Below are 16,791 nucleotides of genomic sequence, written 5' to 3'. Positions count from 1 at the left end.
TGAGGAAGCGATACACCGTTCAGCAGAGAGATTTATCTCAAAAAATTACAAAGATGCCCTAGTCAGTGATTTTGCAGGTAAATTAAACAAAAGTGGGGAGAGTGGGAATTATTGTAACTCTCTTTGGCTTTTGCTCATTTATTCATAAAACATTTATCCGAAAGATTTGAAATATATTATATTATATTATATTATATTATATTATATTATACATATTTGTTAGTGGTCATTACCTGTGCCAATTAATTATACAACTTGAAATCACAGACAGATATTATATGTATATTGCCTATATGCTGCATAACTGTAACAGTCAATGAAAACAGCATTTACAGTGGGGTAAGTGGGGCAAGACCACTTGTGAAAATCTTTTTGCAATGAAATACCATTTATTTTATTTCTATTTTAATACTGTTTGGTCATTTTCAATTTGTTTAACTTGAACAACTGAAACTACAACAAAATACAAATTATTTAAAACTATATAGACCTGTTTGAAAATAACAAACGCTAATAAAAAAGGACAAAAACTAAGAAAAAATTACTAAAACTTTAAAATTAACATTAAATCAGAAAACATAAAATCAAATTCAAATTGTCTAAAATACTAATAAATACTTTAAATTACTGTAATTCAATTACTTAATTCTCACTCAAAACGTTTTCTTCTGAAACTGTTATTTTACTAAATGGTAGATTATTAAATTGTGCAAGCAAATATTAAATCACTTATCATAGAACACTTGTAACTCAATGGATGTGTAGAATAATGGAGCTCAATTTGTTGAAGTTGGAAACACTTTAATATTTTTGTTCTAACATAAATGACACACCATCATACTTCAAATGTGAATTTTGAAACCATTGTGTTTTGTACTAAACTTCCATGAGGATGTGAGCTTATGTGCTTCATGAATTGGATGTTGTGGTTTTTGTATACAGTAAAATGTGTTTTAAACTGCCCCTATTATGGATTAAAAAAAAAAAAACTTTCACACGTGTAACACAGCTCTAAGTGAATGAAAACATTCTGCAAAAGTTTTAAATCTGAAAGGGCATCATGTATAAAGTTACTGTCTCTCAAAAGAAATAGTCGAATCGGAATTATTGAAACGAGTCATTTTTAAAACTAATCCTAGCCATTTAATGTTGACATCAACGTGAAATATTAGCATATTGCCCGTCCACTTTCCCCCTTAATGCTGTACACAAAGCAGCACTGCGCTCACAAACAATGATTTATAAGGCATTACAGGCATGATGACATGAAAATTAGACAAATGACCAATCACCGCAGATTAGCATCAGGTAAAGGTGGGGGTTTGGAAAAATGTATCATTGAGGGAATCGTTTGGGAGTTTGGGAGTCATTGAGCAAGTAAGGTAAAAATAAATGCATATTATAAGCAGGGCTCTGAAGCGGTTCAAGGAACGAAAACGAAAACCGGAAACAAACTAAATTTTTACAGGAACAGGTACAGAACCAGAAACAGAAACAAAATCAAACTGTATAGTTCGGAACAGAATCGAAAATTCGAAATGGCCATTAACCGATTACTAACGTTATTTTATCGTTCCATTTAATATTTGAAATTTGCTGTCAACCAATCACGAATTCGAGCAGTACGGCATATGCAAATGTGATGCTGAAGCCAATGAGTGAAATGTACGCTCAGCTGTGAACTCATTATTGGCAAGTCTCAATGGCAATGCACCGCCTTCAGGGCCGGATTAAGACCAAATTGGGCCTGAGATGCTGCAGCGCAAAAGGGCCTATTTTTTCTCTGCGTTGGTGCATGTGCATTCGACACTCAAGCACCAGCATGCTTAGCCTTTCCTGCCCAACTAAGGACCACAGCTCTCCTTTAATTATTCCCAACTCCGCTCGCCGGAGTCATTGGACACCATCATGCACAGATAGATGCGCAACCCAATTTTGACATTTGGAAACATCTGAGAAAGATTCAATGATGACAAAAGCTTGTGCAAGCTCTACTGATTCATTCACAGTCACCGGTTTTTGAGTGCGCATGAATGCAGCAAACTGTATTAGCTGTACTTTTTTTGAAGAAAAAGAAGAGATTATTTCATTCAGAAATAAACATAATGCAGACACAAAATGTTTACAAACATTAGGCTATAATAAACACTGTAAACATAGCTAGGGTATTTTTATAATCATTTGGCATTCAAATACATCACGAATACGGAAACATTAAAGCTTTATAGCTTCTTATATTTATAATTCTTGTTCTTTTCTAAATACTGTTAACCGAAATGATTTGTTGTGGAGCGAGGGGAACTAAAATAGCATAGCGGAGCTTCTCAAATTTCCCGGAAGCTGAACAGTTTTCATTTGCTATATTAACCTCAAAATAATTCTTAGAATGAAATTTGGAGTCCAACTTTCGGACGCATATACAGCATTACTTATTATAAAGTAACTATTATTCTATATACTTTGCACCGTGACGTTACTGACTAGAAATGTTAATTTCGGTTATTTTTCACTACCGATGCTCCTTAACCGATTATTAACCGTTTACCGACAAGATTATTTTAAATAATAATAATTGAAAGTACAAACACTATATAATAAATAACATTTTAGCATCCAGATACGGGAACATGGAAACATTTGGATTCGTGAGAGATGTAGGCATCAGCTTCACCTTAGATTAATTTGTTTTTGGATTGACGTCTTCATAGCCTAAACTTTAGAGGATTGGTTTTGGAGAGAAACTAATAACTGTTTTTATAATGTTTGTAAACATTTTACTTTAGACTACAGTCATTTTAGTCTTCATTATTTTTGAATTAAATAGGGCTAATAAAATGCGATGTGAGCCACGACTTAAGGTTTTATTTATTTATTTATTTATTTTTTTCACACTCAAAACGCAATCTTATACAAGTGTTTTTTTGTTTGTTTGTTTGTTTGTTTGTCTTAACAATGCAGCAAACATTTTTAAATATCTTAAAAATACTTTGATGTCTTTAGAGTGTTCATAGATTTTATTATTAGTATTATTATTTTTAGTAGCTTACATTTGGCAAAAATCTAGAGAAGATGATGCTGTTTGGCTGTGACTAAGCGTTAGATCTCTATTTTTTCCTTTTTGAGTAAAGAAAATGCTATACTTTATTATTATTATTATTATATTATTATTATTATTAGGCAAATTATAGGCAAAGAATATTGTTTTTAAAAAATAATGTTATTAACCTGTATTTCTTCCACCCGAACCGGTTTCGGAACGGTAATAATATCAGAGGAACGCAGAACAGAAACGTTAACGTTTTCAAGCCCTGATTATAAGACAATGAAAGTGTTTTTTGACCTTGCATGCATGTCAGCGTGTTGATGGGGACTCCCAAAATCAAAATATGTACCTTTCATTACCCATAATAGGGACACTTTAAGGCAGGTTTTATGATTACAAACTAAACAGCTTTATTTCCTGTAGCCTTAAGGAAATAGATAGCTTTAGAGGTAAACATGTTCTCTTACATTTTTTTTTTTTTAATTTCATTTCATATCTTCACTTCAAGAACCTTTTCCCAAGTGTAGGATAATTGAATCTTGTAACCAGGCAATGTAAAGTCATATTGACCCCTGTGGTTAGAGGAGTAGTCGAATGGAATAAAGCACATGGATCTCATATCAAAGCGAGCATGAAGTAAACACGGAGGACAAATTTGTCCCCCGGTGAGCGGCTCATCTCTTCTTTTCAGCGTGCTGGAGGTGTCTGAGTGCCAGCAGTTCCTGTGGGACCCCAGGAAACTAGACCAGAATGGGTTTGTGGTGTGAAATGCACCAACCCTGTGCTCCTTTTGAGGAGCTGTGTGCACGGCTTGATCACAGCAAGCTTGTTTATTCACATGTAAAAGCTCACCATCACAGGCTCTCTGTGTCTCTGTCGTGTGGGAAGTGGATTATGCCACAAAAAAAGCTACTCGCTTTTATTTTTCCAAGTGTGTGATTTGCTGTTGTTTGCGAGAGTCTGTATGTGTTTTGAAAGGCAGAGCAAGAGAGAGGAGAATGTTTTACATTGTCTTTGTCAAAAGAGCAGAAAATGAAAACATGGGAACGCGTGATGACGAGACAGGGAGAATAAGTAGTGGTGTACCACAGATGTTGGAAGTCCCCATGTGAACCATGAGATGTCTGAGGCAATGGTGGCATCATGCACAAATATTTGTCACATACTGGAAATAAAATACAGTTTAAAATATTAGGGTAAGATTTCATTTATTTATTTATTTTAGATTTTTTCAGCAAGGACAAATTCAATTGATAAAAAGTATATATATATATATATATATATATATATATATATATAACTAAATACATACACTGCTGTTTAAGCTGCTGTTTATTATCTTTGCCCAATTATCTAGGAAATCTTATTATAGCCAATATTAATTTTCTTATAATAAATCAAATTTGCAGTGTTATTATATGTAAATACATGACAAGAGAAAGTAATGTAGATGTTGTGGGAAAAACAAATAAAATCAGTACTACACTCTCTTCTCCGCTGTGTTTAATGTTTATGGCCTGTCCAACTTGGAAATTCGGGTGTCAAAATGATCCTTGAGTTTTCCAGTTATATACTGTATGACTTGAGGGTCCATTCATGTCCAATTTCTGACTAGGAAATGATTGCACATGTGAAGGCAGAATTACAATTGAAAGTGCCAACTGAGAAAGTTGCCAGACTGTTTAAAAAAAAATGCATTGATGTCAACAGTCCTCTGCTTTTGAATTTAATATCACTCCAACCTTGTGATTAAATAGTTTTTTTTTTTTTCAAGGTTGGAAATAAAGGTGTAAAACACCAAAATCTCACTGATAAATCACAAATAGGTTCTGATTGGTGTCACAGAGAGGCAAAGTGTTGCCCTTGGCAGGATTCATGAAACTTAATTAGAGCTTTTAATGCTCCATCAAATGTGCATTTTGGGTTGGAGGTATTACTTAACCTTGAAGAGATCAGCCAGCGTGATATTCAAACGTGTACCTCCACTGGTCTTTATGGATGGCTTTCAACTCCTAATTGAGATCAAATGTTCATTTATGGGGCATTTTTGCAGGAATGGGCAAGGAAATCATTAGGATAATAAAAGTTATTCAGATAAGAGCAGCAATTAAGACGATTCGTTAACAGAACAGCTTTATTTGTGTTTGTCATTCAGCATTATTAAAATATCTCTTATAACAGATAATGTGTACTAAATTGCACTGCTAAAAATGAAAAATAGGCTGACATGCCCTGAACATCTGGAAAGCCGTCGTTTTTTCAAGTGAAGTCAGTAACGTATTGACAGTTTTATAAAGAGAAGCTTATGGCTACTGTAAGAGCAAACTAAAATATAAATGTGAGCAACACCAAGTAGAGCCAAAGTGTTCTGGATAATCAGTCTACAAATGTCTAATGTAGTAACTGTTTCCAGGTCCTTTTCTTGGCTGGGCAACTCTTGCCCTCGGGGTATTTTTATTACGCTACAAAGAAATAATTGATGACTTTGCTTCCAGAAAGTGAAGAAAACAAAAATTTTGAAGAGTCAGAACATATATGCCCTTTGAACACTGAACAACTGAAACCATTCAGTTCTCTTTAGATATTTGATATACAATAAATATAATTTTGTTATATGCTCAAATACCTATTCTAAAATGTTTTGTTTAATTATTTAAAATAAGTTTTTAGGAGTAAATGGAGTCTCTTATGTTCATCAAGGCCATTTATTTGATCACAGATTATGTAATATTATGAAATATTATTGCAATTTCTAATATTTGTTTTCTATTTTAATATACTATAATATAATTTATTTCTGTGACGCAGCGCTGAATTTTCATCAGCCATTGCTCTAGTCTTCAGTGTCACATGATCCTTCAGAAATCATTCTAATATGTGGATTTATTATCAGTGATTAAACTGTTGTGCTGCTTAATATTTCTTTTAGAACCTGTGATACTTTTTTCTTTGTTGAATAAAACTTTTTAAAAGAAAAACAGCATTTATTCAAAATAGAAATCCTTTCTAACAATGCAAGTCTTCTCTGTCACTTTTCATCCATTTAACACATCCTTGCTGAATAAAAGAAAAAATTTACTAACCCCAAGCTTTTGAATAGTAGTGTTTATTGTCTAATGAAATTGTCAATAATATTTCACAAAATTACAGTTTTTGTTTCTGTGTTTTTGATAAATACAGCATTGATTAGCTTTACAAACTTCTTTAAAAACATTAAAAAATGTACTGTTCCCAAACTTTTGAATAGCAGTATATTCTTTTTATTTACTCATATACCTATTTTTATTACTATTATTTTGCATTTTTATAGTATATATTTTTTTGTGTTTGTTATATTTTTGTATTTTGTTTGCTTAAGGGAATATAATCCTTGTATATTTTTCTTTATTCTTTTCTTTCTCTATATTGTTATTTATTCTTCATGTTTGTTGAATATTCTTGTTGATACCTTGGTATATTAAGCTAGTCAAGGAGAAGGTATTTTTTCAGACATCTTTCCAGTGCATTAAATCCACCTTTCATCGTTCTTGTTAAGAGAGGTCGGGAAGTTTTTAGCACCTGATGAGCAGGTTTTAGCACTCTGGTTTTCATGTCCTTGACTGAGCAAGGTGACAGAGAATATATTGCGCCTGCATGTCTGTGTATGCACTTAGCAGAAAATGTAATTAGTTCACAAAGTGTAATAAAAAAAAAAATATAAAATAAACACACACACACACACACACACACACACACACACACATACACATACACATACACATACACATACACATACACATACACATACACATACACACACAACCCTGTTTGCTCCGAGCTAAAAGCACATTGTTTTGTGGACTCATAAATCATTATGTAAGTCTCTTAGTCTCAGTGTGCAACACAGCATTACAGATAGGACTGGAACCCTGGGTAAAAAACAGCTTAGAGCGGCGGGCCTTTCTGGAAGATGATGACAGAAAATGAATTTAATCGGAGACATTTCTCTCTTTTATGCTTCTCCCACCCCATCCCGCTCGCATAACATCGCTGTCCATTTTGGCCCCCGGAGAAACTGAATAGGTGTGGAGGAGTCTGGAATGTGTGTTTCTATGGTTACGTATGGCAGGAGAACAGAGAGATTTTAGCCGGAGGGAAATGGTCAGGATGCAGGACGCAACCTCCTTTCACGCTCCTTTTCCGTAGAACTTTCACCTCAATTTTTGCAGCAGGAGACCAGAGGGAGGAACAGGCAAAGGTCACTTCGCTGAACGCCTGCTGCGTTTCTCTGTGTTTCTGCGTCATCTCAGCTCAGTTTTAACTTGTTCTGTGCTAGGTCTGAAAATGTTTCAGTTAACTTTTAACATCGAAAGATTTGGATTAAACTTATGCACAAAACTGGAATAACACATAAAACATTTGCAAAAAATCACTGTTTCCAGTGATTCAAAAAGAACAATATTGTCAATTCCTGGTAAACTGGCACTAAATATTGCAAAGAAAGTTAGGAGTAGCCACTGAATATAATAATTTTCATATATGATACATTACTTGCACCTTTGATTGTTTTTGTTTGTTATTTGTTTTTTATGCGATATTCCAAAATGTGCATAAAAATAGGTGGATGGAAACATAATAATATCTCACTCTCTTTAAGTGGGCATACAGATGCTTTCGTAGAAAAAAAAAAACAGAGAGACTGAAACAGAACAAAAGGGTTTCGAGATGTGTTTTGATCTATTTTTAACTTCGACAGGCCTAGATAAATTGTGCAACAGGATGCAGAAAAAAAATCTGTCCAGAAACACAAATGCTAGGCCAACACTTTGAAAAGTGTAACAAAGATCAGAAATTAAAGGTTAAATAGAGTTATCTTCACATATCTGTGCAATTAAATGTGAATTCAGAGCTACAGATGTGTCAACTTTAACTAATTTGCTCAGCAGGATTCAAAAACTGTTGTAAGTTTCTTGACAGTATTGACTTGAAAAAGAAAAGCGGCTGTAGAAGCAGACTGTAATGTCTGCCGCTGAAGGACATTATATAGGAATTAGTGGTAAAAATGTAGAGGAATGCAAGGCCAAAGCTGCCACAGCTTTCAGGCCGCCTACACACTTGAGTTTACAGTTTGATGATATTAATGGGAATGGTGTGTCAAGTGAAAATTTGTGGACAAAAGTGATACTGTGTTATGGAAACAATATTTAAATAATATATATTAAAGTGATAACACATTTAATAAAAAAAACAGAGAGACATTTAATTAAAAAAATATCAAAGTGATAATACATTTAATTCAATTAACACTCACTGTTCAAGACAAGATGGATTGTGATATCAATGTGGATTTTTTTATGACATGACACGCTCAAAACATACTAGTATGTACTTATCAGCAAAGTATTTATGTTTAGTGCATAGTGTAAGCAAACTGGGTCATGTCCTCTCTCTGAAATTGCAGTCTGATGTCCATCACTCTCTGCCTCTCTGTGTTAATTACAGAGATCAATTGGGCTGTTTCTCAGGCACACTAACCTTGAGCACTCGGGAAACGACTAATTAAATCTTAGCTGTCCACCGTGTGTGTGAAGATATGTAATTTAAAAGAGCAGCAGATGGTCACGCCTTTAAGAGCGCCCCCTTTCCCCCCAGACAGGCACATTAGACATCTTTAAATGCCTTTAATTTATCTGGCAAGTCACCACGACATCGGAGTTAAAGAAACAAGAGCGTGAAACTGCTGTTAATAAATTTCTGCAAGTTTTATATATATATATATATATATATATATATATATATATATACACACATGCATATATATAGTTTTATTTAAAAAATCTTTTTTACAATGTGCTTTTGGACAAGTTCATGCTTGTCTATTTTTGATTGTTAAAAAAAAATTATATTTAATTTTTTTTCAAAGTGTACTTTCTATCAATTATCAATGTTAATATTATTAACTTATTATTTTAAAAGTCAAAAAGACAAGCATAAAAGTAAAAGAGCACTGTAAAAAATATTTTTTTTATAAAACAAAGATTAGTGGAGTAGGTTTTATTTTATTTTATTTTATTTTATTTGTGGGAAAAGTGACGTGCAGTATAAATCCTATCTGCCTGTTCACATAGCAGATGCCAACTCTGTCCACTTGAAATCGTCCCATTAATGAGTAGGGGGTTATGTCTTTTTTGTAAATATAGTTTATTAGCTGTAATTATAGGCTTACCTTGCACTGTTGAATCTAGGCAACCGCTTGTGCTCACAGAGTCTCTCTTATTCAGTGTGTTCACACTGTATTGGTTTGTAGTGGTAAACATGTCAATCTCTGAAGTTGTTGTGACCTAATACATTTTTGAGCAGTGTGTGTTTGAAGCAGAACAGAAGAATGTATTCCCCATGTGGGATTTAAAAAATTCACCATCTTTACTTATTGATGGTGTATTGTGTCTGTATTTATTTCACAACAGACGAACCGTCTCAGTCTGCATTATATCCATGAATTACAAATAAAAGTAAACAAATGTTTACAAGCTCAAAACAACCAAACTGCCAGTATATGTTTAAGTCACTGGAAATAAAATGAAGTAAGAGAATAAATGTTATGTTTTCTAAAGAAAATATGAGTGGTGTTCTCCTCTCGCTCTCCTCGCAACCTCTCCAAACGGCTGTATTGATGATTCGATTCATCCATTTATCCACTCACTTCATCTTGAGATGTGTAGTTTTAATTGTGCTTTTTGTTCGTTTTCACACAATCTGAACAGACGCTCTTTGTGTTCATTCCCAGAGGCCTGCAGCACAATTATGTGGAAAAAATGTTCAGAGTGAATGTTATTTTTTGTAGCATTGCTTTGTGTTTATTGTTGGCACATGTTGATGTGGTTCACAGATGTAATAATTGAAGTGATTTGAAATGATTTTTAAAATGTCGTGTTAGATGATTACAGCACATCCTATTCTATTTTATACAAGAGCAGTTAGTTGACCTTGTAGCAGCCGGGTGCAAACAGCTCCTTTCACCTGCATTTCAATAAACAATGTCATTGTTGAAAATATTAGAAGTGTATTTACCCAGCAACATCTCGCCTAGACTGACTTTTTTGGTTAACACAATTTTGTGCAGTTTATTCTAGACAATATCTGTCCACTGTAAAACAGTCAACCACTACAAAGTTTTTTTGGTTTCACATATTTGGACTGAAAAACTGATTGTTTACTATTGTCCTCTTGTATTATCAAAATATTGTCCTGTTTAATGGAATTCTGCTTTGACACAATCTGTATTGTGTGAAGCGTTTTATATATATATATATATATATATATATATATATACACACACACACACACACACACACACACACACACACACACACACACACACACACAAGTTCTTTCAGATCTTCAAATCTGACTGGTTGATAAAAGTGTGATACTAGAGTGATAACAGAGATCCTCCAACAATTTCAAAGTTTGTATCATTCCGGTTGCCTTATTTCACACAGTGAATGTCCTGGCAGATGCCCAAATCCATTTTAAGTTTAAAAATAATATTGTTTTTATTTCATGGAATGTTGTTTTAAGAGTTTTTAGACAATAATGTACTTGTTTGGACAAATATACGGTTTGTTAATAAACATAATTTTGATTTGAATGGCTCAGCTGTTAAACTGTACACTTTAGATTTGAATTTGTGGTGGAAAAAATAAGTTCTGCACAAACGAGTGCTGTCGAGTCAAACGGTTGTGTAAACGCAACTTCTAGATGTGAGATATGGCTGAATATCGACACCTGTCTACGGTCGCACCTGTGCCGATATGGTTGGATTCATGCAAATGTACGGAAATGAATTATAAATATTTACTATACGTCATTTGTGAGCAGCTATACAATATAAGTAAACTCATTATAATAAACCAGAACCTTTTAAATCTAAAGCTGAGACTTCATGACTTGTTTGTCAATATAATACATGATCCAGCTTCAAGCATTCAGACTGTGACTACATATTTTATATTGTGGCATAGCTAAGAAGACACATTTGTCTTTTATCGCATGTGGTGTTTTGTTGTAAATGCACTCCATTGATGCTCCATATTTGTTTGTATGAGTCTCAGAGTCTTCCTCTCCACCCCTCAGCATCACAGCTGGAACACTTCTGGCTGTTTCTCTGAAGACTCAAGAGCTCGCTCATCTTGCCCTTTCTGAACAGAGCTCTTCTGCTTCTTGTTTTTACAGAGCAAAGGTAAATATGAGGATAAGTGCTCATCTTAATACCTTTCTTCTCTCTCAGGCACAGTCTGTTTGCATGGGCGGAGAGCGGTGGGCGTTGGGGACTGGGTGAGCTAATTGGCCCCGAGCATAGTGCTTAATCCCCATCTAACTCATTAGACAGAGAAACAAACAGGGTGGCTCAGAGAGAGACTATAATTAAGAGAGATCTGTGACACCAAATCCTGTGTGGCATGAATCTGATGCAAACACATCTGTCAAAACAATCCAGTCTCTTTGCTGTTTTCTAGCCCCTTTCTTCTTTCATGCATGCTTTCTTTTTTTTCTGCATCTATCTACACAGCAAAAATAATATTGGGAGATCTGAAAACATGAGTGTTAAAATGAACACTTCCGGGGCCATCTTTTATAGATTAGTCAATAAAAACTGGCCGAAGTGAATGTAATGCCACACAACTTGAAATGTTGACAGATTTTTTTTTATAAGGTGAATTTACAGTGTGTTATTTTAAGACAAAAACAAGAGAAAAGTTCTCATTAAGAATTAGTACTCATTATGATATAATTTTCCCTACCCACACATCCCATCTCTCCTTCTCTCTATTCAGAAATGTGGCATATTGACTAATGAATCCCCAAAGCACTCTGCTAATGCCATCTCGAATGTGTAATTTAATGATCGTACACACACACTCTGTCATTTCTCTCCTCCACTACCATAATCCCCTTTTCTTTCACTTATTCCCTTTCTTTTCTCAATTTCAGTCGTGCATGATAAGCTCCAGCATTAATCCAGAATGGTGGAGAGAGCCACGGGCCCGTTCTGCTCTCCATTATGTGATGTGCAATATTTACACATGGCAATCAGTGCACACAGTCTCTGTTCTCTGCAGGGCTACAGATTGTATCATTACAGTGCAACATCACACATCCATCAGTTTATGATGCCAAATTACTGTGTGCAAACATCAGTCTTGCCCTCTGGTCAAATTTGTACTCTGACAGTTACTGCTTAGAAAGGGATTAAATTTGTTCACTGATAACAAACACAGGCAAACAGCACACCTGATCAGAGCCTTGTCATTCAACACTAAATAAATACACGAGGGCCCAAAGCTATACAATTTGTAAAAGTTGTACAATTTTGCTTTCAGTTTTATTTTTTTAATTTAATACAAAATGTACATTTCAAATTATATTATTAGCATAAAAATGTAAGTATAAAGTTCTAAAAAATATATAAAATATATTTAATTTAATACATATTTTTTTAATTGATTGACTATATTATTAGCATAAGAGCATAAGAAATAGTGTGGAACATTATTTTTATGTTTCTAATAATATTATATACACACATATAGTTAAAAAAAGACTCACTGTGGTCTCAGACTTGGCAGTGTATTTCATATGCTAATGCAAAATAAAGCAAAATCATAAAAAATAGATTGAGAGATGTATGACATTGAAATATATATATATATACAGTACAGACCAAAAGTTTGGAAACATTACTATTTTTAATGTTTTTGAAAGAAGTTTCTTCTGCTCATCAAGCCTGGATTTATTTGATCAAAAAACTGAATTTTTAGGATCATTATCACATGATCCTTTAGAAATCATTCTAATATGATGATTCATTATCAAAGCTGGAAACAGTTCTGCTGCTTAATATTTTTTCAGAACATGTGATACTTTTTAGGATACTTTGATGAATAAAAAGTAAAAAAAAAAGCTATGTTTTTAAAATATAAATATTTTGTAATAACAATATACACTACTGGTCAGTAATTCGGGGTCAGTAAGACTGGAATGTTACATGTGACACTGAAAGCTGGAGTAAAGTTGCTGAAAATTCAGCTTTGCATCACAGGAATAAATTGTTTTTTTTAAAGTATATTCAAATAGAAAACTATTATTTTAAGTTGTAATAATATTTCACAATATTACATTTTTTTCTGTATTTTTGATCAAATAAATGCAGGCTTGATGAACAGAAGAAACTTCTTTCAAAAACATTAAAAATAGTAATGTTTCCAAACTTTTGGTCTGTACTGTATATATATATATATATATACTGGCCACAGAGAATGGTTGAATGGCATGAATTAATGGTGCATCTTTAGACAGAGGTTGCACCACTGCCACAGGGCTGTAGTTCAGCATTCTCTGCATACAGGCCTGTATTATCTGGCAGAGCACGGGTGGATGACACAGGGATCAAGCCTAGAGTACAATTACTTATTCAGTAGCACTGTAACTGCCCTGAGATATGCACTCAACTCCCACCTACCTTGTAGTAATATTCAAACTAATGATACAGCACCATGTTTGGAAAGGCAGCAAGCTGCCCAATTGCAGGAGAAGAAAGACTACTGGATTCAAAGCAAACATAAAGCTAAATATGGCAAGATGTACATGATATGTAGTATAGTGGAATAAACATTTTGCAGTTTCATTCAAAAATGCACTTAAAATGCATTGCATAAAGACACTGGATGCTCCACTTCTATGATAAAGTATTCAATTTGAAGGTAGATTTCCAGATGTCAAATGTAATAATATTAATGATTCAGTTCCCTAAATGTATAGTTTTTTGTTTTTTTAAATATACAGTGAATATATTACATATAAAAGCATCTCTATATTTTAGTGTAATTGGACTTTAGTTCTGCTTTTGATCATGGCCGTGGTAGCTAGGGGTGCTGAGGGTCCTGCAGCAGCTCCCGCCGCAGGGTCTGAGATTTTCCTTGTGCCCCTCGATCATCCCCATCCCGCATCTAAACCACTGCAATCTATTAACTATACAAGTAGGCTACCATATTATTTAAATAGAATTTGTATTTAACCTGATCACATTTAATAAAAAGCCATTTTAAGTTTAATTATAACGCCGCATGTCCACGATTATTCAAACAACAAACAAATTATATAGCGAGCAAAGAACATTTACATTATTACAAGAGATACTTTTATTCAGCAAAGATGCATTGAATTGATCAAAAGACACATTATAACATTACAAAAAAAAGGTGTAGGGAAAATCATTGGTTGCTTTTTATTTATTTGTTGCTTCCCTTTTTTAAATACGAGTTTTGTTAAATTTGGTCTAGATTTGTTTTTAAAAGATTACTCTTTGAACATCTTTATTTGTCATTGACCCATTTACAAATATTAATACATTAAAGTGTGTTGAATTATGTAAAGCACTCATACTACATCTTAAAACTGAAAGAAGCAGAAAGTCACCTTTTGTCGTCATAAACCCAGAAACAGTTCTCACCTTACAGTCAAATGACAGTTTCAACCAGGTAAGCGCTTTGGCCTTAATCAGCCTTAGGAATGGATAAATTACAAAACCATTGCCTCCATTAGCCTATGCAGATGAGACTGAGAGAGAAATGACATCTGACCTGCACTGGGGAAGCAGCTGCCATTGATGGAGGACAATCCAGCCTCATTTACCTTCAAATTACCCCGGGAACTATTCCTTTTCCGCATTCAGCCAATCACAAAAGACCTTTAAATGCAATATTTCGGATATCATTTCTGTCTGGTTGTTCTCTCAATAAGTGCAATTTTATGGTCAGTTGACTGGTAGTAATGGTATCCTTTAAGACTGATTGAGTTCATTAGTTTCTTCACTCAGGACACACAGTGAAGCATAAGATATCTCCATTCATCCCCGTTCATCTTTCCCTGTTACATTGCTTATATCCTCTCCACTTGCCAACATCTGCCAGTAGTCATCATGATATGGATAAAAACGGAAGCCTTTTTCAGAATTGAATCTTTTGTAGCGTTTGCCCTTACAGAGAGAAATGAAGCAAGAGTTATTAATTACTAAATCTAGGGCCCCAATGTTCCAGCCCTGAGAGAAAAAAAGAGGCAGATTTCAAAGGTTTAATTCTTTAGAAGTTTAAGAAGGATTTCTTAGAATGTTCAGCTGCAGATACATTTGTTGACAATTCATCTAAAGAGCATATATTGGTCAGTATAGTATGACTGAACCATTTATATTTCTTTCCTAAAGGCCTTTGTTAATGTTCTTTAATATATCCTTAGTCATCTCTATATTGCACACCTGAGCTTTTGAAATAGGTTTCACACCAAACCACGTGGCACTTGAAAATTTCACATGCCACAATGCACCATTTCAGACATTTTTCCTAGATGTTTAAATGAACAAAAGGCCACTTTCAACCTTCCTTTCATTTCCTTTATACACATGAGCAATTCCATAGTCTTATCAAGAGACAGTAAAATCACTTTTCCCCTCTTTTTTGGACTAAGCTGTCTTCCAAGGTAACCTTTTCTGTGAAATCCTCCGCCTCATTGACTTATTGTGTGAATTCAGCGAGGTATTAAACCGCATATTTGCTCATTTCAGCCCATTCTCATATCCATCGTTTCACATGCATTTTTATGAGCGCCCCGCGTGCTTAAAATACAAGCTACTGTGTCACAATTAAAAAATGGTTTGCGAGAAGACCTCAGGACCCGCATCAGTATGTGGAAATGAGAATTCCCATATTTTCTCCATGTGGAATCCATAAGAATGGCAATCAAACAGCAAATTGATTAATGTGCTGTTGGATCATTTGCAACATAGGCAATATAACATTGTTCAGCATGTGCTTTACTTAACTGTAATGACAAGCTTGCAGCCATTAAAAAGGGTGTAAAGTGCCTCCTAATCCATCCTGCCTGCAATTGTGTATTAACAAATGTGCACTAAAATGTTAATGTCCAGTTAGCTAGCAGCTGTGGGTTTGTTGATTAACATGTTGTGCTGAATCTTCCAGGACACTATGTGATGCTCTTTGAGATCTGGAAGTCCTTGTGTTTAGATCCAGTGCTGCTATTCTGGACTGGCAGATCACTAATGCCTTTTAAAGTGATACAATATTAATAACTAACAAAGCATTATATTACTTAACTTTTGTTATGTAACAGTTGTGAGCCGAATGTGTCTATTACAGTCCAACAGCACTGGGACTTTTCACTATTTGTTACACTAGGTTTGTCTGTGTTTGCATGTTTAAAACAGAGTCTGTGGGTTTTTTTTCAGTGCCTCTTTTTGCAGGTTCCATCCGTACATCAGTAATGATTGAGTCAAAACTCAATTGAGTCACTTAACAACTCTGATTCATTCAGGAACAGTATCTTTATGAGTTATTGAATTATAACTCTAGTAATTTGTACAACAATACTGTGAGTCACTGAATCATTCACATTAATGATTTGTTCAACACGAGTCAGGATTCAGAATAAACTTTGTAAAAAACTGAACATATAGTATGTCAGTGCATATTTTCAAATGTATTGTATATTTGAATGTATACATGAACATGTCAATCAACATTAATTCAGATTTGCACCATCTGTTTTAAGACATATGTGCATAATTCAAAACAAATTAGTCTACATAAAATAAAATACAAATTTTCATCATTTAGTATTTTGATTTATTTAGTAACACAGGGATATGAGATATTGAACATTATTTACAAGATTAATAATCCTGCCAAACTGAAAAA

The sequence above is a fragment of the Carassius carassius genome, chromosome 23 (assembly GCF_963082965.1).
Source record: "Carassius carassius chromosome 23, fCarCar2.1, whole genome shotgun sequence".
Taxonomy (NCBI): domain Eukaryota; kingdom Metazoa; phylum Chordata; class Actinopteri; order Cypriniformes; family Cyprinidae; genus Carassius; species Carassius carassius.
The sequence above is the reverse complement of the archived record's forward strand: the minus strand, read 5'-3'. Positions refer to the sequence as shown.